A 17,872-nucleotide genomic window follows, 5' to 3' on the forward strand; every position below is an offset into this window, starting at 1 on the left:
CTCCGCCAACTTGATTAATGACAGTATAATTACGTACAACACTTAAGTTGTTAAGTAGTCAAAATGTCGACCACCGTGTGTATATTTTTCAATTTGCTTAATAATCCATAACAAAAAAATTAAACACAGTGGTTGATTCATAAATAGCTCTCCGTCACCTGTATCATCACTTTTTTTAAGATTAAATGCGTATTGAAAATAGATGAAAATTATCAGATAAAATATCGTGTTATTGCTTTTGTAAATTCTTGTGCTTGTGTTGTCTCATGCATCGTTACAATATATTGAGCATGCGATCAACCGTTTGTTTAACTCTTAGTGCATTTTTATATCACTTAATGAAAACTTCAAATTGGCCAGGTGACGGCAGCTATTTACTGAACGCTTAATTATATGTATGCAATATGATTCTGTACGGATCATTTATGTCTAATTAACTATCAGGCTTAAAACGACGAAGATTCTTGAGATTGACGCAAATTGAATTTAGCACCAATTGTTCGTAAGATAAATCTGTACACTTGTGATTGAAGCCCACACAAAAGATAAAAGATGGCATCATTCTTGGATGATATATCATTTAAATGACTTGAGGTTAACAAGGCTTGCGCAACATTGATTTTGAAACGAAAAGCATGCTTCAGATAAATAATATACTGCTCCCGGTCACAACATACCAATAGATTTCCTGCACAAATTCAATGTAAAAGCAATAACTTTAACAAAAAATAAAGTCAAACTTTTGCGCGTAGACACCCCCGTAATCATACCTTTTCTAAAAGAGCATTCCAAGCCGCAATGATTTAAACAATAAAAACATAGGTCATCCAATATGTAAGAAAGAACTCAATGCGAATCAGCGGTCACTGTTTTATGGCCATCTTTTTACCGGCATCTCTCCAGTTGATGATGGTTTCCCGCCAACTGTCAAAGTCTTATGTAGTCTCCAATCTAAAAGCAAAACAGGGAATTTGTAGTATACAACAATGTTTTCCCTACCACATGAACACAGAAATATTCAAAAATAAAGTCATGGCAAGTGCCCGTACAGAGAATTGTGTCTTCAAATAAATGAAGATTTTGTTTTTAGAGGGTATAGCATTGAACACCAGAAGTATTTAGTGTATTGTAACCTATAAGAGAAATTTATTTTGACTGAAATGTGTTTTTCTTTCATATTATTATCTTCCCATTCATATTGCACCAATATATTAAGTTTGGCTGGATTAGCTGTCCATTTGGCCATTCTGTATCATATTTTCACACGCGGGTGTTTTCAGTCCGAAGAAGGCGATATTAGGCATGTTAAAGCTTAACTGCCCCTTTAAGATTTAAAGCTGTTGTGTTCAATATCTGCAATAAAATACCAAAACAAACCAAATAGACATGCAAGTGGGGCTAATGTAGGGTGGGGAAAGAATGAATTTGTTAGATATTTTCACTCTAAGCAATTTTGATAATGTCTTTTTTGTGTGTTTTTTTTTAATCATCCCAAAAATGCCAATTGCAAAGCAAAAACAATCCAATTTCATCCAAGACAATAAACTTATTAGTCAAAATGAGAGATCAAAGATACTTTGAAGTGTAGAAATCAACAAGCTTCCAATAACTTGTTATTTCACACCAATAAAAGTGTAAAATCTTGAAAGCACCTTGTCGATCGGTGCCCATTTATTTACCAGCCGCCAATGAAATATTCTAGCATATAATGTCATGGGTGCCTTTTAACTGCAGCAGATGGTCAATATGCACTGCCAGCTCTCATTTAGAGGTTCAAGACAATACAAATTGTCATATTTTGGACACAAAATAAGTACTTTAGGCTATTTTTATGGTGGCAATCTGGTCCAAATGGGAGTTTGTAACCAAGCGAAATAATACAATGCTCATTTTTTTTTTTTGGGGGGGGGGTTAAGCTAGAAGGAAAAGTTAAATTGAACAAAATGCACATATGCACATATGTAGGCAAGCATTATAAGCTTAGCAATGATGTTCCATGTAGTAACAAGGATAGAAAGGCAGTTCAGATCAAGGCAGTGTCCTGAAAGGGGTTTCTAGTACTTCTTTTGGGGACACAGCTTCCTGCAGAATTCTCAACACAACAAATATCAATGATTCATGTCACCTTTCTATGCAAAGAAAAACGAATAAGGACAATACTGTCATTAAATCACTGAATGAGAGAAGCATGTACCAAATAAAAAACAATACAAGTTGCTGAAAGTGCAAAATTTTGACAAAAAGTTCCCTTTAAGGTAAATGATGAAGTGGACACTTGCTATAACAATCCTATGTTTAAGTAAGGCGCGACACCCTTTTAAGCCGGAACCATGAATATAAGCATATTGTGAGAAAACAATACCAAAAACAAGCTTATTGTAGGGTTACAAGTAGCAAATCAACTCAGCTGTACTGCATACATGCTCAGGAACAAGGATAAACCTGTTAAGTGCCAACTTCAGCTGCCAACAAAGCACGAGCTTTACATGTCAGGACGCGGAACTATCAATACAAACTGCGTGGAGAATAACATGACGGCAAGGGTGTGAGTGACCACAAACCTGATTATGACAGTCTTTCACACCTAAAGCATCATACATATGCTTATTTGCTTGTGTACATGATAACAAAATGATATTATTACCTGTTTTGCCATCAACAATCCTTATCCAGTGGCCCTTGACTTAGTCGCAGACATTCCTCTACCTGAAAAAGTCATAATACCAAATAGAAAAAGATAAAAAAAATGAAACAAAAACATGCATTTACGTATTTTAAGTGTACTTTTATGAATAATATGAAGTGATAAAGCTTGCTAAATTCATGATTGTACTAAATATGAAGGCTGGCTCAGTTAAGCATCTGCTGCACTGTCCATACTGTAAAAATGCCTGCCATTCCATGTCGGTGAAATGGGGCTCTGTTTGAATGTTCATGCTTTTCGCAAAAGCTTTAGTTGCGTTACTCGATCACGGAGTCCCTGGCGTTGAATTCTAACATCATGTAACACATTAACGCGACACGGTCAACCAATATGCGGTTGAATTTAAGTCGGAAAGCAATTTAGCCCTTATTCCACTATATAAGGGTGGGGGTCAACTTGAAAAACAACTATTCCAGGTCAAATAATCTGAATTCATGCATTTAATGCACTTATTTTCTTCCCTTTTGCTAAGAAATGACCAAAAATCTTCTTTCCCAGTCATATTTTGCACTTGCAGATGATATTTCATTTTTATCATAAGTTAGTTTAGGTCACAACATACCAAAAGATTTCCTGCACAAATTCAATGTAAAAGCAATAACTTTAACAAAAAATAAAGTCAAACTTTTGCGCGTAGACACCCCCATAACCATACCTTTTCTTAAAGAGCATTCCAAACCGCAATGATTTAAACAATAAAAAACATAGGTCATCCAATATGTAAGAAAGAACTCAATGCGAATCAGCGGTCACTGTTTTATGGCCATCTTTTTACCGGCATCTCTCCAGTTGATGATGGTTTCCCGCCAACTGTCAAAGTCTTATGTGGTCTCCAACCTAAAAGCAAAACAGGAAATTTGTAGTATACAATGTATGCAAGAAAACACAAAACACATGAAGCTAAAATTACTCATCTGAACATTCACATTAGGCAAAACCTTTGTCCATAAATCGACAAAACATCTGATCTTTGTAAGGTAATAAAATGTTTGTCTAGACTTTTGATTGCAAGTTTGCATGTGCGTTGTATAAACGGAAATTTGTGAACGAATGGTCATGACTTTTAGCCATTCCAAACATCAACGAATATATCACTGACATTAAGGGAGGAATCCATGCTTTGCAATAAATTGTGTGACTATAATAAAGAGGACATATATATTAAACAGATAAAACAATATCGCATGGTATTTAAGAAAGCAACACACACTCTGAATATTACTGAATATTACTGAATTGTATACATCATACATAAAAATGTCAGCACCAGATACATTCAGCAAAAATTAAAAGCCACGTATTCAAAATGTTTCGTTATGTGCACGGACACTGTCTTGGTAACTAAGTTTCAGGTAATTGTTTATCTACATCCGAACTAAGTTGCGGAGGCAAACAAATACTTTTATTTTAATTTTATATGCATATAAATTCCATTTCATTTATGAAAAACAAATATATTGAAATCAAAATGCTGTGAAAATGCATTTCAGACAACACTTAGCCAATGACGTTAAACACGATAAAACTTAAAGGAAATGTGATAAAACACACTAATGCACAACAAAGTAAGTGTTTTACAAATGGTTTACTTGTAGGGGAGTGTTTACATTTAAAACTGTGCTCTTAACATATATATTAATTTCTGAAGTATATCAATAATATATTTTTTCACTAGAAATTAAAATGTTTCATGTAATTGTGTATTCTCAATCTGACACTGTTTACCAGTATTGAGACTGTGGCATTATATATATATTAACTCTTTAATGGCATATTTGTTAGAATGAATGTGGTCAGACAATTTCACTGTTTTAACTAGGTTTATTCTAAGCATATCTAAGTAAAACTACTCAAACTGGAACATGTGCAAAGCAAGTATTGCATAGCTATTTGCAGTTAAAAAGAACAGTTGACATAGCGAAATGATAATATCGGAAGCATACTGATTTTTAAATGATAAGCTCTTACAATATCAAACTACACTGCTTGTTTATCGACGTTGACGGTTGTTTAAATGTTTTACAGCTATACAGTATAATAATTGTTTCAACAAATGAAGCATACTTTACAGTAAACATTTTGGGCCTTCAGCGATCAAGAATAACATGTTTGCTGCAGCTAACCTTATGCTTTTTGCTACATATACTACATGAATCATATTCTGAAGAGGCCGATACAAAGTAAAACTCTATCTGCATATATATGATGTTTACAAACAGGACTATTACAAACATATTTAGGACAGGTACACATTGCATGAGATGGAACATACCCCGGTACTTGACACAGACCTAATAAACAATATTTTCACTATACTTGTCGTCATTATACGGTGATATTATTCAATTAAATGTCATTAAAATACACATCCAACATGCATATGAACAATTATACAATTCCATTGGGGTAACTTGTCTTAACGGTACAACTTGCAAAGAAATTATGGCGTCAAACCACCGAACGCGCCATCGTACTAGATAAAGGGGATAAGAAATGCGGACACAAAGGACTACGTACATCTTGATGATCGCCTAACACGCACAGCGTGCAGTTCTTCGAAACACTTGCCTTTCGCAGTCTGTGAGAGAATCAGGTATTTTAAATACTTATTGGCGAGGCGTTAATGTGATATAACTGTTTGGGTGGATGAAACATTTTGAAATATGTTAACGTCAAAAAGATGCAGGGACAATACTTTTTTGAATTATAAGGTAGTTCAAGTGAAAAATAAACATTTTTAACACGTGTATTTCACTAGAGTTATTTTCGAAGAACTATGTTTATCCTTCTTATTCAACAGCAAGTATTAATTAATATATATATATTTATACTAATTTTGTAATATTTATTTGGCAGAACTAATCAAGATTATACTGCTGTCGTAGTATAGAGATGGATATCAATATTATAGTTATAAGCCATGATATTCGGTAACGCTCTCGTAAATTAACCACCAACAGGCGGTCGTTAAGAACGAATTAGGCCAGTGCGTACGTGGGAAACTGCTGCCATGAAGTAATTAAGAAACGATTCAATGACTGTGGGAGAGAGTTTGTGCGGGACGGGGGTATTGACTCAGGGAGGTGGCTATGAATTAACACATTGTCCCACATTGATTGGAAGCTTATTAATATCAGACCTAGTGTACATGTAAAAACATAATCGGTTGCAAACAATGCTTACCGCATCATTTAACTATGTATATTTTTATTAATAAATATACTCTGTTGTGTAAGATAGAAATGGTCATAACCTCCGACTGAGAAGTAATGGTTGAAATTATATGCATGAACTGTGTCTTTTCAATGTATCTTGCATTATATCAAGTACATTTTCATTTATAAAGCCACAATAAAACATAATTTAAATTGGAAACTACCAACTAACAAACATATGTCTTCGTCAAATATACATTATCGTATGATTATAGTTCAACCTTATTTTTATATTATGTAGATACATGTTATAATGTGCAATCGAAATTGAATCTGAATTGAATCTGTTACACCAGTTTTTACTATAGTCCCAGCAAAGCATTTAACTGATTTATTGCAACATATTAAATGACCATAACATCTACATAAAATCTACGGAACCGTGACCAGATTCTTTCAGGCATTTTATTAACAAAGGTAAATGGTGGTATAAAAAAAATTAATTCACAACTCTGTAAAGTGAAGTAAAAACTACTGAATGAGACGTACAGATGCGACAGTTGTGTGCATATTTTTGTGCAGAGATTGTTCACTCTCCTCGCATACTTTAGCTTGCAACATAGCAAATACCAAATACTTAACGTCGGTTTACGTTCTAATTGAATACTGAAACAAAACGTATTTTTCGCACTTAACTTTCTGCAGAATCGCGCAGAGCGAGATCTTGAGTGGTGAATGTCATAGTATCTGTGGCATGAACACTACGTCAATAATTGTGGGTAAGTGTTGATAAAGGACATGCTTATTGTGCAACAGCCGTGATATTGAGGATGAATTCCACTTCATCATTATTTGTAATTGTTATACAGAACTACGCCGCCGCTTTTTGAAAAGGTGTCATTATAATAGGCCCAGTATGTTTAAATTCATCCAGCTTATCAAGACCACAAACCAATCTGAACTTTTAGGGCTGTCTAAGTATATATATTTCGCAAGTAAGTTTAGAACCGACTTAATGAATATGAATCAGTAACACCATCTTTTTTGTTGATATTAATCTTAAGCGGTTTTTTTTCAAATGTGTTGTTAATATAATCTCTGCTATTGAATGCCACGGATATTGTCAATTCAGGTTCATTGTATGTTAAATTGTACCATGGCTGTTTGTATCTTCTTAAAGGAATGCATAAATGTTATTATTAATCAGTAAATATTATATTTATTTGAATACCATTTGTGTATTATCGCTGTTGTAAGTAACATTATAAAGGAATACTTAAATGTCATTTTAAGTAATTATTATAATTAAGTTCATATCTGTCAGTAGTCATTATAATTAATTTAATACATATTTTGTATTGTCGTTGTTGTAAGTATCTTTAAATAGGAATACTTAAAATTTATTTTCGGTAATTATTTTAATTAATTTAATGTCTAATTGGTATTCTCTTCGTTTGTCGCTCTTAATAGGAACGGTTAAATGCTATAGCAGTTATAATACTTAACTCAATATGTGTTGTTTCAGTAAAAGTATGATTCCAAATATTAAGTTCACATCGAATATGTTAAGAACATTCTCCGCATAAAAACTAATTTCTATCCATCACATTTCCTTGACATGCCATTATAATATGTATTATGTTTAAATGGCTATGTACTGATTGTATTCGCCAATAAAAGTCTGTCTGTCAGTCTGATAAAGACATTAATTAAAACAGCTGCATGTGCAGATTGCACAGGCTAATCCGGGACTACACTTTACGCACATGCATAATGCCCAGATTTCTCAGAACACGACTTGCCGTGTGAGGGAGATTTATTGTAGGCGAAAACATTCATGTTTTTTGCTCAATCAAAATAGAAACACATCAACCTATTGTATTATTTTTTGTTTCAACAAAAACTAGGCTCTGAAATTAAAACATGCAGGGAAAGCGTTCAACACCAGCAATCAAGTTACATCTGCCTGAAATACGGTCTTCTATTTTATTTTCCTCATCAAATGTTATCTTGCGTCATTAAATTTTTAAAAAGCAATTGTTACTTGTTCACATTTCAAACCATTTCGCATAGAAATTGCGAAACGACGTCATTGTTATATATCTCTTGTTTCAGAAAATTCTATGAAAATGTTTTAAATCAATAATTTATGTCATTGACCATGAACTAAAGAATCGAATCCCTTGAAGTTTTTAAACTTTAAATCGATTTTAAAAGTTGTTGGTATTTTTGTTACTTATTCACTATAATGTCATGACGTATAGCACATTGCTGTGCCTCGTTTCAAATTTTAGATTATGACGTTATAATTTGCGCTAGTACTACATTTGTTGGATAGAATTATACACATTTAGATATACTGTATTTGTGTAAAATCATTCCGTTAAAAGAACATAATATGTAGTGTCAAAAGTCTCTTCGACAGAGGTTTGAAAAACATGACGTCCTTCAAAAAGTAACGCGCAAACAATCCAACATGTTGTCTTGATACGATATGTATTTAATAAACTGATGTGGATATGAAATTATGAATTGCTGAGCAATTTAGATTGTTCATATTACTTTGAAATTGCAACAAGTATTGGAAAATAAATATGTGTTCATGTTCTTCCTATGGAAAGAGTTTATGTTTTTGTATAAGTTTCTTTATACTAAAATTTCTCTTACGCATACTTTAAGTAGAAGATATGATACGAAGTGCGTTAGGTTTCTGTCACTGCCATCAAGTCACTAACGTGAGTTTTGTGGTGTTAAGTTTCTTAGAGCATACACCAACCCAGTGAAGCCGACGTTTCCAATGCAAAAACTGTATTAACTTGAATATATTACATGCAGAGGTTAGAGTGAATGCCTCAAGCTAAGTTAAATTTCGCTTTGTTAAACATATTTATATCAACATGTGACAAACATGTATATCCGGTCACATTTGACGCTGAGAGTTATTTCTTTTCGGAAACACTAACGGTTAACGCCCCATGACGATAGACACACACGATCACATTTAAAGGCAAGAACTACTTTCAGTTGGTCTAGTAAGACATATCATTTCAGCTAAGGGAAGGAATGTGTCAACCTAATACCTTTTACTATAAACATCAGAACATAGGTTTCGATTTTTGAATGTTACTTCACATGGATAATTTTTTTAAATATTACAAGAAATAACGTTTTGTAATACCTGAACGCAGCGAAATAACGACGAAGAATTTCAAAATTAAAGGCTTAAGGCTGCCGTTGAATAGCATCAGGTCAACTTAACTATGTTTAAACATATGCTTACATTAAAACAAAGTTATTAACCAGAAGACGACTCTCAGATCTATCATATGAGTCGTATTCTGAGAAAACTGGGCTTAATTCATGTGCGTAAAGTGTCGTCCCAGATTAGCCTGTGCAGTCCGCACAGGCTAATCAGGGACGACACTTTCCGCTTCTATGGTATTTTTAGTTTTAAGGAAGTCCCTTATTACCGAAAATCAAGTTTAAGCGGAAGGTGTCGTCCCTGATTAGCCTGTGCGAAATGCACAGGCTAATCTGGGACGGCACTTTACGCACATGCATTATGCCCAGTTTTGTCAGAACAAGACACATATGTATGTTATTGTTGTCGAAACAAAAACATTCATTGCGTGCTATCGCAATTGTTGAATGATAGAAAAAGAAATCGAATTGGTATTAAACACATGGACATTACTTTTCACAATCAACAAGTGTTGAAAGACAGTAACATTTTGTTTCGTAGATGTTTGTTGTTGTTTCTTTGGCCATTCTTGGTAAACAATAATCTTTGTGGCGTCTATGATGAAAACAATCTTATATTAGTGTTTAAAACATGGAATCATATAATAAGGTCAGTATGTCCACGTATCATTTTGCCTCATCAATAAATACATAACATTCTTACAACGCATGTACAAAGAAGTAACATGAACACAATAAAAATATCCAATATCAACCACTTAATGTAGAATACTTAATAATTTCGTAAATTTTAGATGTTTTGGTAGTATATAAAACATTTTGTGAAGATATGTTTTTACGGCGGATCAACAGTCCATTAGTGTATTTATTTGACTAGTTACTTGACCGTCCACACATAATTCTAAGAACTGCATATTGCAAAACGGATATGAAACGAAGCTGTGGATTCAGTCAATCTTACATATGAACGTTTATACAAGCTTTAATGTCTGTTATCGCGATTATTCAGTTCTAGTGATTTAAGTGAGAATAACCTAAATTATGCCTTTGTCAGGCATAACAAGTGTTTTATTTGCTACTCAACTCTGATTTTCTTCACGGAAACAAAGCACTCTGTGCTTACCATAGGGGCAAATTTTAATACCGATCCAGTGGTACGATATAGTCTTGTGTATGTATATCAGGGTTTTAGTTAACCAACATACAGAATAATGGATGATTTGTAAACGGATGATCAGCCATACCGGCAATTTATATCAAAATGTGTATACCAAGTTTGAATCTTCCATTTAACGGCAGCGCTCATGTCAAAATTCTTTTAATATTGATAAGCACCTCTTAGTTTTTGTTTCTTATTTTAGCTTTAAAAAATACCAAAAACTTGGTATGCAGAACTATTTACACACGACGTTTAATAATTAAAACATAAATTTTGATTAACAGTCAATGGACAGCCATTAATTATCATTTCTTATTTATTGTTTCATTAAGTAGAATGTTAAATATATTTGCAAAGAAAAACTAAAATATAGCACAGATTTAAAGGTCGATGTCGTCATTTTCCTCCTTTTACAGACACATGCAACTTCCCATAGAATGTATATATCATTGTATTGTTTTCATACATTTTGAAACACACAATCTAGACTAATGTCACATATACACATATATATATATATATATATATATATATATATATATATATATATATATATATATATATATATATATATATATATATATATATATATATATATATATATATATATATATATATATCGTCAATCAACGCTCTGAGTGGATCGTTTTATAAGATACAATTTAAGTGAAATTAAAAAACCAACCAGCATCATTTTTGAACTCGTCCAAGATACTATTATGATGAATCTTCTGACCGAGTTTCATGAAGATCGGATCATTAATGTGGCCTCCAGAGTGTTAACAAGATTTTACTATAGCCATAAATAGCCATATAAGGAAAAATGCCCCGCCCCTTGGCAGCCATGTTTTTCAAGCAAACGTAACCATTTTCGAACTCATCCATGATATCAATAAGACAAATCTTCTGACCATATTTCATGAAGATTGGACAATAAAAGTGGCCTTAGAGTGTTAACAAGATTTTACTATAGCCATATATAGCCATATAGGGAAAACTGCCCCGCCCCTTGGCAGCCATGTTTTTCAAGCAAAGGTTAGCATTTTCAAACTCATCCAAGATATCATTAGGAAAAATCATCTGACCAAGTTTCATGAAGATCGGCAAATAAATGTGGCCTCTAGAGTGTAAACAAGGTTTTACTAAAGCCATATCAGGAAAAATGCCGCGCCCCTGGGAGCCATGTTTTTCAACCAAATGGCATAATTTCTGAACTTGTCCAAGACATTATTGAGATGAATATTCTGACAAAGTTTCATGAAGATTGGACAATAAATGTGGCCTCTACAGAGTTAACAAGATTTTACTATAGCCATATATAGCCATATAAGGAAAATTGCCCCGCCCCTTTGCAGCCATGTTTTTCAAGCAAAGATAACTATTTTCAAACTCATCCAAGATATCATTGGGACAAATCTTCTGACCAAGTTTCATGAAGATCGGAAAATACATGTGGCCTCTATAGTGTTAAAAAGGTTTTACCATAGACATTTAAGGAAAAATGCCGCGCCCCCTGGCAGCCATGTTTTTTAACCAACCGGCATCATTTTCGAACTCGTCCAAGATATTATTGGGATGAATGTTTTGATTAAGTTTCATGAAGATTGGACAATAAATGTGGCCTCTAGAGTGTTAACAATATTTTACTATAGCCATATATAGCCATATAAGGAAAAATGCCCCGGTTACCATTTCTGAACTCATCCAAGATCACATTGGGACAAATCTTCTGACCAAGTTTCATGAAGATCGGAAAATAAATGTGGCCTCTAAAGTGTTAACAAGGTTTTACTATAGCCATATTAGGAAAAACGCCGCGCCCCCTGGCGGCCATGTTTTTTACAACCGGCATCATTTTCAAACTTGTCCAAGATATTATTGGGATGAAATTTCTGACCAAGTTTCATGAAGATCAGATCTGCTACTTGGCAGCCATGTTTATAAGCATAACAATTGGGGTTCCACAGATAAAGTGTCGCAATTGTGTACCGGATAAAACGTCTTGCACCGTGGACGAATTGAGGATGAAAACTGTGACGATCAGAAGATCCAGGTTGAATCTACACCCTTTCTGTCTTTGGAAAAATATGATTTCAATTTGAGTGTTAAAGTTTGTTTCAGATTAGCCTGTGTAATCTTTAACCTTCACTTTGTTTACCTTCCTGTTCACAATGACTACGCAAACACTACACAAACCTTCAGATTGCGTTTCTTCATGTCTACTATGAATTCGCAAACACTACTGAAACCTTCAGTTATTTTGTTTTTCTTGTTGACAACAACGCACAAATACTAGATGAACATTCAGTGTTTTTGTTATCCTTCCTGTTGATAATAACAACAAACATACACTTAAAGGACCGTCAGTTTATTATACCCACGCTTTTAAAAGCGTGGGGGTATTGTGGTTATCTCCGCCGTCTGTCTGTCTGTCCTGGTCACTATCTCCTCCTACACTATTATCACTAGAACCTTGAAACTTAAACAAATGGTAGCTATGAGCATATGTGCGACAGTGCACTATTTGGAATTTTGATTTGAACCCTGGGTCAAAAATTATGGGGGTTGGGATAGTAAGAGATTTTCACTCATTTTTTAAGTTAGTTTACATTTACTTCTATATTTCTACACCAATTCACTTCTAATTGATACTGAACTTCTCTTATTACAATACGGTCAATCTCAACTATGCATGACCCCATTACCAACCCTGGGGCGCACTGCCCACATAGACCACGCCCTCCCAAAATTTTGTTTTAACATAACTTTTTCATGTATTCACCAATTGACTTTAAATAAATACTGAACATCTCTTATGACAACACGGTCTATCTCAACCACCCATGTCCATATAACACACCCAGGGGCTCCACCAACGCCTTGCCCACCCAAAATTGCCTTTCAATATTTCATCTATGCGGCGTGGGGATACGCGTCAGCCTCTACCGCGCCATTTCTAGTTTTCCTTGCTGCTAACAATGAACACATAACCAAACAAAAAACAAAAATAAACGTTAGACAAACCTTCAGTTTGTTCTTCCTCCTGATGATGATGACTGCCGTGATCTGCTGGTCCATGAACAACAAGATGGTGGCCAGGAGGGCAGGGATTATCGCAGCCACACAAAGCCACTTGGGGTTCTTTTCGTGGAACGGCTGGATGAACCAACCCCGGCTTAGATGGCTGTCAAAAGTAAGTTCAGAGTCAATTCATATTAATAACAGACAGAATGCAATACAACAAATCCATAGGTCCTCCCATCTAGATGAAACTAAAAACAGGCGTAAATATTGAATGAAAGATAATTTTACGAATGTTTTACTCAGTCATATTGGTAAAATACCAGAAATATATTTGCAACTGTGTCTAAGACGAATCTAGTCAGACATGAACCAAGCTCAAATGACCGACTGACAGTCCCAAATGCTTTTCTCCCAAATCAGAAATCTTCAAACTTACGATTCCATGAAAACGTTTTGGAAAAAAAATATTATGCTGACAAATATAAATGATTAACCTTTTACCACTTTGATACGTATTTAACTCTTTATCACTTAGATACGTATTAAACACTTTACCACTTCGATACGTATTTAACCCTTTACCACTTAGATATGTACTTAACCCTTAACCACTTAGATACGTATTTAACCCTTTACCACTTAAATACATATTTAACCCTTTTCCACTCGTATTTTACCCTTAACAACTTAGATACATATTCAAACCTTTACCACTTTGATACGTATTTTCACGCATTTGTAGTCCCTCTGAAAGTTAAATTTAATTAAAGACCTTTCTTTTCTTTCTAGAGACATTTTTTAAAGCTTTATTTCCAATCCATTAGATACTGATGAGCAGCAAACAGCGTAAAACCTTTACAGACTGCGAGTTGCTCACAGGCTGTTCTGGTTTTATGCTTTTTGCACAGAGCCATTTTTACTTTGCTTCTTATTAGGGATAGGGTTAAATTGCTGATGACAAGTCTTTGCAAAAAAATGCAATAAAAAAACACTGCCTTACTTGGAATTAATTGGCATTTACAATTTTGGTTTTGGCAGACCTATGATTTACTTGAAACTTTATTGGCACTTGCAGTTTGGGGTTGGCAGACCAATGACTTACTTGGAACTTAATTGGCACTAGCAATTTTGGGTTGGCATACCAATGACTTACTTAAAACTTAATTGGCACTTGTAATATTTGAAGAACAATGACTTCAGAACTTATATGGCATTTGCAATTTTGGTTTTGACAGACCAATGACTTACTTGGACCTTAATTTGCACTTGCAATTTTGGGGTCGGCAGACCAGTATCCGCATCAAAGCCAATCATCACACCGATAGCAATGATCACAGGAAAGTCACTGATTATTTTCCTGACCTATAATACAAACACAAAACTTAATCAACATTTGGAGTGAAAAAATAGACATGTATACAAAAAACTCCATTGAGAAAATATTATCTGTAAAGGTGTTGAGAAGGGTCATCGCTTGTCAGCGGGACTTGTGTATTCCAGGTGTTCATAAAAGCCGGGGTATTACTGTGAAACAGATGTTTGATAACGCCAAATTGATTTGTTATTTTTTCAAGACAAAATATATAGACACATTTACTCGGATTTTCAATTCTTACCGATAAATTTTGACCAAACTCGGGGGTGCGTATTTTACACGAGGGGATATTATATTCGTGTATTTAAGGTACTCGTTTTATGAATGAGTAGTTCTGACTTTTTCATCTGTGGCTATTTTTTAGAATGTCTTTTATTTAACACTTTTTGAGTACGCAAAACATTTGGTTAACATTAAAATCTTATAATGTTGTCATAGTCAACTTTGAAAATATAAAACTTATAGTTCATTTTTAGGAAATACACACATAATGGGGTCAAGGTTGTAAGCCTGATGCCAATCTTTACAAATATCTGGATTTCTAAAAGCAAACACAAAATATTGTCAACACATAATATTGTTTTCACTTAACATATGTAACATTACTTAAGCTTTAAATTAATTGAACTATCTGTAAAATTAAATGACCCTCATTCTGAGAAATCTGTCATTAATGTATATGCGTAAAAAGTAAACCCAGATTAGCCTGTACAGTCCGCACTGGCTAATCAGGGACAACACTTGCCACCTAAAATGGATTTTCATTAAGAAGAAACTTTCTTTAAATGAAAGTACCATTCAAGTGAAAAGTGTCATCAAAGATTATCTTTTGCAGACTTCACACGCTAATCTGGAACGACACTTTATGCACATGCATAAAACCCTGTTTCGCAAGAGGACAGCTCAAATGCATGCTTGATCACAGCAAACCTACTTTGGTTGGGAGGAAGCGTCCATTGCGCATAGATTTCAAACCATAGGCCAGTAAACATGTTCCAATGAAGAGAATACACGATAAAAAGAACACGTCTGCCTCGTGTTTACAGGCATCATGCAGTCGACCGCCCTCTGCTTCACAAAAATCCGGATGAATCTTTTCCCATTTCTTTGTCACAGTTCCCAGAACATAGCTCACAGTCGACGACGAAACATTCTTGCTCAGTGTCACATTCGACAAAAGCCCACTTTAACTATTTCCAGCTTAGGTTTTGTTTGCATCTGGTGCATCGCATCTGCAGAATATATTATCTGGGTCGCGATTGTAAGGGGCCTTTTGTGTGATTCCAATTAGCTTGAAAACTGCCTCATTCATAAAGATGATGGATATCAGTGCGGCGAAGCTCTCTTCGGTGAATCGAGTGATGTAGCGCACTAATTCGGAGAGGTCAAAGGCGACCATAAGGATGAGCATGACTCCCGTCCACAGACCAACCCAGAGACGAAATGAGAGGTAGTTCCAGCCATGGTCTCTGTGAATAGAGAACGAAAGTTTATAGCAGCCGAAATAAGAGGTAGGTCCTGATCTCTGTGATTAGAGAAGAGGAGAGGTACTCTATGTGACATTGAGTCATATTTGACCCTGAGCCATATTTGACCCTCAGCTATATTTGATCCTGAGTCGTTGTTTTCCCTGAGCCATATTTGACCGCAAGCTTTATTTGACCGTAAGCAATATTTGACCCTGAGTTATATTTGACCCTGAGCTATATTTGATCCTGAATTGTTTTTGACCCTGAGTCATATTTGACCGTGAGCTATATTTAATCCGGAGCCATATTTGACAATGAGTCATATTTGACCCTGAGCCACATTTTACCGTTGGTCATTATCTCTGTTAATAGAGAATGGGAGAGAGGTCACAGCAGCCACTTTTGAGCCTTCTTCTGGAAAAGCTGGGCTTATTGCATATGCGTTAAGTGTCATTCAAGGTTAGCATGTGCTGATTGCAGAGGCTAATCAGAGACTACTCTTTCTGTCTAGACTAGATTTTGGTTTAGAAAATACTTCCTTTGTACAAAAAATATTTTAAAAGTGGAAAGTGTCATCCCTGATTAGCCTGTGCGAACTTCACAGGGTTATCTGGGATGACAATTTATGCACATGCATTAAGCTCACTTTTCCCATAACGAGGCTCATTGTATAAATGGGATCTTTTCACGTGTTGGTAAATTGACAAAATTGAAATAAGTTGTTTCAGATTCGCAAATTTTTGTTTTAGTTATGATATTTGTTAGGAAACAGTAATACTGAACATTTACCATGGTCAAATAGAGCCATTATATGCATCTTTTGACGTTTTAAAAACCTTATAAAAAAATATAAAGCGTTGCAACACGAAACGATTGAATTATTTGGAGAGTTCTGTTGTTGTCGGTTAATTTTGTTATATAAGGTATAAAATACTTCTCTCATACATACTTGGCAGGATGGCCGAGCGGTCTAATTGGTTTTACTCCAGGACTCCGGGGGTCACTGGTTCGAGCCCTGATTCGGGCTACTTTTTTCCTTTTTAAAATTTTATTCTTGATTTTTTACCGGAGCTTTTTCTATCCAATGTAAAAATTTATCATTATAAAGCATTTTATGACAAACTTCAAAACATGCCAAAATCTGTGAAAAGGCCCCTTTAATTAAACAAGAGCTGTGTTCGTGAAACACAATGCCCCCTACTGCGCCGCTTTGAAGCCATATATTTGACCTTTGACCCTGAAGGATGACCTTGACATTTAACCACTCAAAATGTGCAGCTCCATGAGAAACACATGCGTGCCAAATATCGAGTTGCCATCTTCAATATTGCAAAATTTGACTTTGACCTTGAAGGATGACCTTGACCTTTCACCACTAAAAATGTGCAGCTCCAGGAGATACGCATACATGCCAAATATCGAGTTGCTATCTTCAATATTGAAAAATGTTGACCTTTGACCTTGACCTTGAAGGATGACATTGACTTTGACATTTCACCACTCAAAATGTGCAGCTCCATGAGATACGCATGCATGCCAAATATCGAGTTGCTATCTTCAATACTGCAAAAATTGACCTTTGACCTTTACCTTCAAGGATGACCTTGACCCTTCGCCACTCAAAATGTGCAGCTCCATGAGATATGCATGCATGCCAAATATTGAGTTGCTATTTTCAATATTGCAATATTTGACCTTTGACCTTGACCTTGAAGAATGACCTTAACCTTTCACCACTCAAAATGTGCAGTTCCATGAGATACACATGCTGCATGCCAAATATCA

General features: G+C 34.9%; 1 long non-coding RNA gene and 1 pseudogene across 1 annotated transcript; both read right to left on the reverse strand.

Annotated features, from left to right (window-relative positions):
• Positions 1 to 786: 786 nt before the first annotated feature.
• On the reverse strand, positions 787 to 3,543 carry LOC127857661 (uncharacterized). Its single transcript, XR_008038543.1, has 3 exons — positions 3,480 to 3,543; positions 2,645 to 2,706; positions 787 to 951 (listed from the first exon to the last, which is right to left on the reverse strand). It is a non-coding gene; the product is annotated as an uncharacterized LOC127857661 (long non-coding RNA).
• Positions 3,544 to 12,535: 8,992 nt separating this feature from the next.
• Positions 12,536 to 17,872, reverse strand: part of LOC127857222 (sodium bicarbonate cotransporter 3-like) — a 233,355-nt pseudogene continuing 228,018 nt past the window's right edge.

Source organism: Dreissena polymorpha, chromosome 14 (genome assembly GCF_020536995.1).
Source record: "Dreissena polymorpha isolate Duluth1 chromosome 14, UMN_Dpol_1.0, whole genome shotgun sequence".
Lineage (NCBI taxonomy): Eukaryota > Metazoa > Mollusca > Bivalvia > Myida > Dreissenidae > Dreissena > Dreissena polymorpha.